Raw genomic sequence first — 6,866 nt, 5'->3', positions numbered from 1 at the left:
CTTCTCACTCTATTTATTGTTTCTTTGTCTATGCAGAAGCTTCTCAGCCTAATATAGTCCCATTTGGGACTATTGCCTCTGCTTTGGAGGTCTTCTTTAAGAAGAAGTCTTTGCCAAATCCAAGACCTCCAAGAGTTTTTCCTGTGTTTTCCACCAGTGTTTTTATAGTTTGAGGTTTTATGTTTAGATTCTCAATTCTTTTTGAGTTAAGTTTTGTTAGTGGTGAGAGATAAGGATCTAGTTTCATTTTTTTGCAGGTGGACATCCAGTTCTCCCAGCACCATTTGCTGAAGAGATTTTCTTTTTTTCACTGGATTTTCTTGTGCCCTTTGTCAAGGATCAGTTGGCTGTATGTTCTGGGGTTCATTTGAGGGTACTCAATTCTGTTTCATTCATCTACCTCTCTGTTTTAGTGCCAATACCACGCTCTTTAAATTATCATGGCCTTGTAACATATTTTGAGCTTGCAAAGTGAGACACCTCCTACTTCATTCCCCTTGCACAGTATTGCTTTGACAATATGGGGCCTTTCACGCTTCCAGAGAAATTTTATACTTGTTTCTTTCTATTTCTGTGAGGAATATCTCTGGTAGTTTGATTGGTATTGCATTGAATTTGTAGATTAATTTGGGTAGGAGTATCATCTTATTTACATCAATTCTTCCAATTCAGGAACATGAGATGTTTTTCCACTTTATTGTATCATTTTAAATTTCTTTTTCCAGTTTTTCATAGTTTTCATTATAGAGGTTTTTGATGTCTTTGTAAGGTTTATTCCTTGATATCTTCTGGTTTTGCTGTTATTGTAAATGGAATTTCTTTCTTCAATTCTGTCTCAGACAGAATTGTTGGTGTATAAAAACGCTATAAATTTTTGTACATTGATTTTTGTATCCTGCCACTTTATTACATTCATTTATCACTTCCAGGAGTTTTTTCATGGATTCTTTTGGATTTTTTATGTAGAGCATCATATGAAAATAGAAATAACTTCATTTTTCTTTGTATTTGGATGTATTTTATTTGATTCTCTTGTCTCATTGGATTATTTAGAATTTCCAGTGCGATGTTAAAAAGGAGTGTAGAAAGTGGGCAGCTTTGTTTCGTTCCAGGTTTTAGTGAAGTCTTTCAGCTTATCCTCATTCAGTAAGATGTTAGCTATGAGATTTTTCATAGACGATTTTTTTTTCTTTTTCTTTTTCTTTTTTTGGAGAGGTTTCTGCTATAGGGCACGTGCGCTTACCAGAAAGAGAGAGACAGAGAGACAAAAAGTGAGAAATCACCTTCCAGGGGGGTGGCAATCCCTTCTCCTCCATTCTCCTCTTGGAATCTTGGGCACGCACGCACACATGCCGGGTGTGAATTTTTAAGCCACCGAGTCCGGGACGCAAACCGCGGTCGACTACATGGGAGTCAAGAGACACAGCCGTTACGCTAACTGCTGGTCCCACATAGGTGGTTTTTATTGGGTTAAGGAATGTCCCTTCTATGCCAATTTCGCTGAGAATCTTAATCATGAAGGGATGTTGTGTCTTATCAAATGGATTTTCTGCATCAATTGATATGATCATATGGGTTTTAGCTTTCTTTTTGTTAATTTGATTAATTAAATTTATTGTTTTGTGTGTGTTGAAGCATCCTTGCATCCCTGGAACGAATCATACTTGGGCATGGTATATAATCTTTTCAGTATGTTGTTGAATATGATTTGCTAGTATCTTGTTGAGAATTTTTGCATCTGTATTCAGCAGGGTTATGGGCCTGAAGTTCTCCTTTTTTCTCATGTCCTTGTCTGGTTTTGGAATTAAGATGATGGAGGCTTCATAGAATGGACTCAGGAAGGCTCCTTCCTTTTGAATTTTTAGAAATAGTTCTATGAAAATTGGGGTTAGTTCTTTAAAAGTTTTGTAGAATTCAGAAGTAAAGCCATTGGGACCTGGGCTCTTCCTTGTTGGGAGACTTATCTATTACTGATTTAATTTCATTGCTTGTTATGGGTCTATTTGGGCTTTCTATTTCTTCCTGGCTCAATTTTGGTAAGTTATATGTGTTCAGAAATTTGTCTATCTCATCTAGATTTCCTTGCTCATTAGCATATAGTTGCTCATAGTATTCTCTGATGACATTTTGCATTTCTATTATAGCTGTTGTAATAACACCTGTTTCCTTGCTAATTTAATTTATCTGGTTCTTTTATCTGTTCTTGATTAATCTAACTAATGGTGCGTCAATGTTGCTATTCTCTCAAAGAATCAGCTTTTGGTTTCATTTATTTTTTGTATAGTTTTGTTTTCTGTATAATTTTTTTTGTTTCTCCAGTTCCCTGTGTTGTGTTCTTAGGTTATTTGCCACCTGTCTGCTTTTTTCTTGTGGTCACTAATTGCTATGAACTTCCCTCTTATAACTGCTTTTACTGTGTCTCATAGGTTATAAGTATTTGTTCATTATCATTGGTTTCTACAAACTTTTTTTTTTTGAGAGGTTTTTTCACTATAGGGTGCATGCGCTCGCCAGACAGACAGAGACAGAAAGCGAGAAATCACCCCCCAGGGGGGATGGTCACGCCCCAATCCCTTCTCCTCCATTCTCCTCTTGGAATCTTGGGCACGCACGCACACATGCCGGGTGTGAATTTTTAAGCCACCGAGTCCGGGACGCAAACCGCGGTCGACTACATGGGAGTCCAGCGACATAGCCATTACGCTAACTGCTGGTTCCCATCTATGAACTTTTTGATTTCAGCTTTATTTTCTTGTGTTGTGGTAAAGTCATTGAGGAGTAGGTTCTTTAGATTCCACGTGTCTGTGTGTTTCTCAGGGCTCTTTCTGCAGTTAATATCAACTTTGATTCCATCATGGTCCAAAAAGATGCTAGGTACAGTTTCTATACCTTTGATTCGTAAAGGCTTGCTTTGTGCCCTATCATGTGGTCAATCTTCAAATGTTTCATGTGGGGTGAGAAAAATGTATACTTTGTAATATAATACTCTATAGAAATACTCTGTAGATTTCCATCAAATCTATTTCATGTGTGGTGTCATTTTAATCTTGATTTTCTTTGTTTATTTTTTGTTTATATGATCTGTCCAGAGGAGTCTGTGGGATGTTGAGATCCCCTACAATTATTGTGTTGTAATCTATCTCTTCCTTGAGATCTAAAAATTTGTTTTTGATGTATTTTGGTGCTCCAGTGTGGGTGCATAGATATTTACAAGTGTTATATCTTCTTTGTGAACAAGTCCTTTAGTATTATATAATGTCCTTTTTTGTCTCTTACATCTTTCATCTTAAAGTCTATTTTGTCTGATATCAGTATTGCTTTCCCCAGTCTTTGTTTCGTTTCCATTTGCATGGAAAACCTTTTTCCAGCCCTTCACTTTTGGCCTATATATGTCCCTATCAGTGAGGTGTGTTTCTTATAAGCAGCATATAGATGGCTTCTGCTTTTGTATCCATTCAGCCAGTCTGTGTCATTTAATGGCACAATTTAATTCGTTAACATTCAATGTTATTATCAATATGTGTAGGTATATCCCTGTTAGCCATTTCCTCAGTTGTGTTTTGTTCTCTTATTTGTGTTTGTCTCTCTTAAGTTAACAACACTCCCCTCAGTACTTCCTGTACTGCTGGTCAATTATTGGTAAATTCTTTCAGTTTTTGTCTACCTGAGAATGCTTTTATTTTTAGTTCCCATTTGAAGAATAGTCTTGCTGGATATAGTATGCTTGGTTGAAATTGTTCTTGTTTTTGTTTTTTAATGTTTTGAACATATCTTCTCATTCTTTCCTTGCCTGCATTGTTTCTGTTGAGCGGTCTGATTTTCGCCTAATAGGACAGCCTTTATAAGAACCTTGACATTTCTCCCTTGCCATTTTTAGAACATTGTCTTTGTCTTTAATGTTTACCAATCTGGCTATGATGTGCTGGGGAGGTGGGGATCTTTTTGTGTTCATTCTACTTGGGGTCCTTTTTACTTCTTGGGCCGGAATTTCTCCCAGTTTCTCAATATTTGGAAAATTGTCATACAGTATTTCATGAAAGGGGCTTTGTATGCCTTTAGCAGATTCTTCACCTTCTGGAACACCCATTATACAGATATTTGGACATTTCATGGTGTTTAGAATTTCCTGTATGTTGTCTTCATTTTTTTTTGGTTGAATTTTCCTTCTTTTTAGTGATTTGGTCTATGCTGATCCCTTTGTCTTCAAGGACAGAAATTCTCCTGCATGGTTCAATCTGTTGTTAATGCTTTCTAGAGAGATTTTAATTTCTTGTATTATGTTCTTCATTTCCAGAAGTTCTGTTTGGTTCTGTTTTAGGGTGTCTATTCTTTACAAAATTCCTCATGTCTGAAATGACTTTCTCATTTCCTGGAACAGATCGTCTATTTTCTCTTGCATCTCATTGAGTTTTGTCACTATGAATGTTGGAATTCATTTATCTGACCTTTCTGTGTATTTCTCAGTGTTGTCCATTGCTGGTGAGGGGCTAATACCCACACCTGGCAAAGAGCTACCTCCTTGTTTTCTCATGATTCTTCAAGGTCTGTGCTAATTTCTAGTCAGCTGAGGCAGTATTCACTTTTTTCTATTTACTGGAGTAGATTCTGTAGTGCTGGTAGAGGAAATTTCACCCTTAGTTTCTAGGTGTGCTCCCATTGAAAGATTTGTCCCCCAAGTCAGAGCAATTATGGGTAGCTTCAAGTGCTTGGCTCCTCTACAAAACTGTTCAGTTCTTGATAAGGTGGGGATACAACTTGGTGGAGATGAAAAGCACAGCCCACGAGTTGGTGTACCAAAAGTTCCAAAGTGTCTTCCAACCCCTGAGCACAGACTCACCCTAAAAACTTGCCCAGATTTGGCTCAAGACTCTCAGTGGGCAGGTGGGGTGAGCCTAGGCTGCTGGGATGGAGTCCAAAATTTCCAAAATGGTCCCCAGGCCCCAAGCATGGACAACCCTAAAGGAATGCCAAGATTGGGATCAAGAGTCCAGGTGGGTGCACAAGGTGAGCCCAGGCTACTGGAACAGTGGGCAATGGAGTCAAGAAGTTCCTAGTGTCTCCCAGGACCAGAACATGGATTCCCATTTGCATTAATTTTGAAATAAAAAAAATTAAAGCTTAGTTACAAGGATAAATGGATGCTTAGTGTTTATTTAATTAACCCTAAATTTAATTGTAGACTTAGAAAAAGTTGCACTACAGAAAACTACTGAAAATATAAGACATTTACAATTCATGTTTTATGTTTTCTGATTTTTCCACTATCATGCAGGGTAACAATGCCAGCTGTCTATCAAATCAATTTATCTTTTTTTTTTTTTTTGATTTTTGCCATAAAGTGTGTGCCCTCACCAGAGAGAGAGAGACAGAGAGAGAAAATGAACCCCGCCCCCCAGGAGGGGATGTCCATACTGTAATATCTTATCCTCTTTCCTTCTCTCAGGATCTTAGGCACACACACACAGTACTAGGTGTGAGTTTTATACCACTGGGTCCAGGACTTGAACCATGATCAACTATGTGGGAGCCCAGCAATGTAACCATTATGCATTTGCTTGCTCCAGGTTTCTAATAAAAATAGGTTTCTAATAAAAATATCTTGTAATTTATGGGAAATGTATAGGATATGTTCCATAAGAAAAGAAATGTTTATGTTATTATCATCACAAGATCTATAATAGAAATTCAAAAAAATTTCATAAGTATAAATAGAATATAGCCCAGATCTCCATATCAATCATTACATATGATTCGATCTTGTTCATGTCAGAGTCTTTCTTGTGATGCATGTTTTGTTTCATTTGCCAGATTGTAGAAGTGCACTCCAGAGAGGAACAGAGAGGAGAGAAGGGGAGAAAGAGAGAAGGAAAGTACCTCCCCCTCAACTCTGAGGCCTGGTTATGCCACTATCACCTCTTCATTTCTCCATTCTGTTAGAATTTAAGCCATACATGCACATATACTTGGGATGTATTGTTTAAACTATTATTTAATAATTGTATTTATTATTACTATTATTTTAATCTGCTATAAGGCATGTGCACTCACCAGAGAGAGACAGAGAGGGATAGTGAGAAGGCAAGCCACCAAGTCTGGGTCTCAAACCATGGTTAGCCATGTGGGAGTCCAGTGCCTTAATCACCATAATATCTGCTGGCTCCCTTATACACTTTTTAAACCTCTGGGACTGGGATTCAAACCACAGTGAGCCATGTGGGATCCAGCTCTTTTAACCACTAGACCATGTTCCTTGTGCAACTTAAGTAGCCAGAAATAATTTATTTAGATATAATTTCTGTGACCTGTATGTCAAAGTCTTCATTTCATCCTGGTATTATAAATAATTTATTATATTTATAAATACTATACTGAAAGGAAATAATTTTAGTTTTATCTATTTTATTGGTTTAGATCACACAAATGTATTTGAAAATACATAAATTTTACAATATTTTCTCAATTCTTAAAAAATACACATTGCATTCAATTTGATTATTACCACACATGCAATTTATTTTCAATTAACTGCTATTTCTGTTTTTGTTAATTTATGAATAGCAATGTAAGGAGCCATATTCTAGGGGCCACAAAGAAAAAGCAGTTGTTAGTACGTATTTGTGGGTGAGTATCCAGTTGTGTGTTTCTTAGGCCTTAGTTTGGAATTCTTCATTAATATTCCAGATGAACTCCAATGGAAAATCTTTCATTTTATTTTGGTAAATTTTATCAAATCTTTCACTTTGTTCCACAGTCATGTAATTTTTCCAATCTCCAACAACACCTGTAGGGAGAAGTGGAGAATCTTTAGAGAAGTTTAAATGGGATGAAGTTGGGATTTGTGATCAATTGGAAATAAGTTATGTGTA

This window comes from Tupaia chinensis, unplaced genomic scaffold, assembly GCF_000334495.1.
Source record: "Tupaia chinensis unplaced genomic scaffold, TupChi_1.0 Scaffold143787_1, whole genome shotgun sequence".
Lineage (NCBI taxonomy): Eukaryota > Metazoa > Chordata > Mammalia > Scandentia > Tupaiidae > Tupaia > Tupaia belangeri.
The sequence above is the reverse complement of the archived record's forward strand: the minus strand, read 5'-3'. Positions refer to the sequence as shown.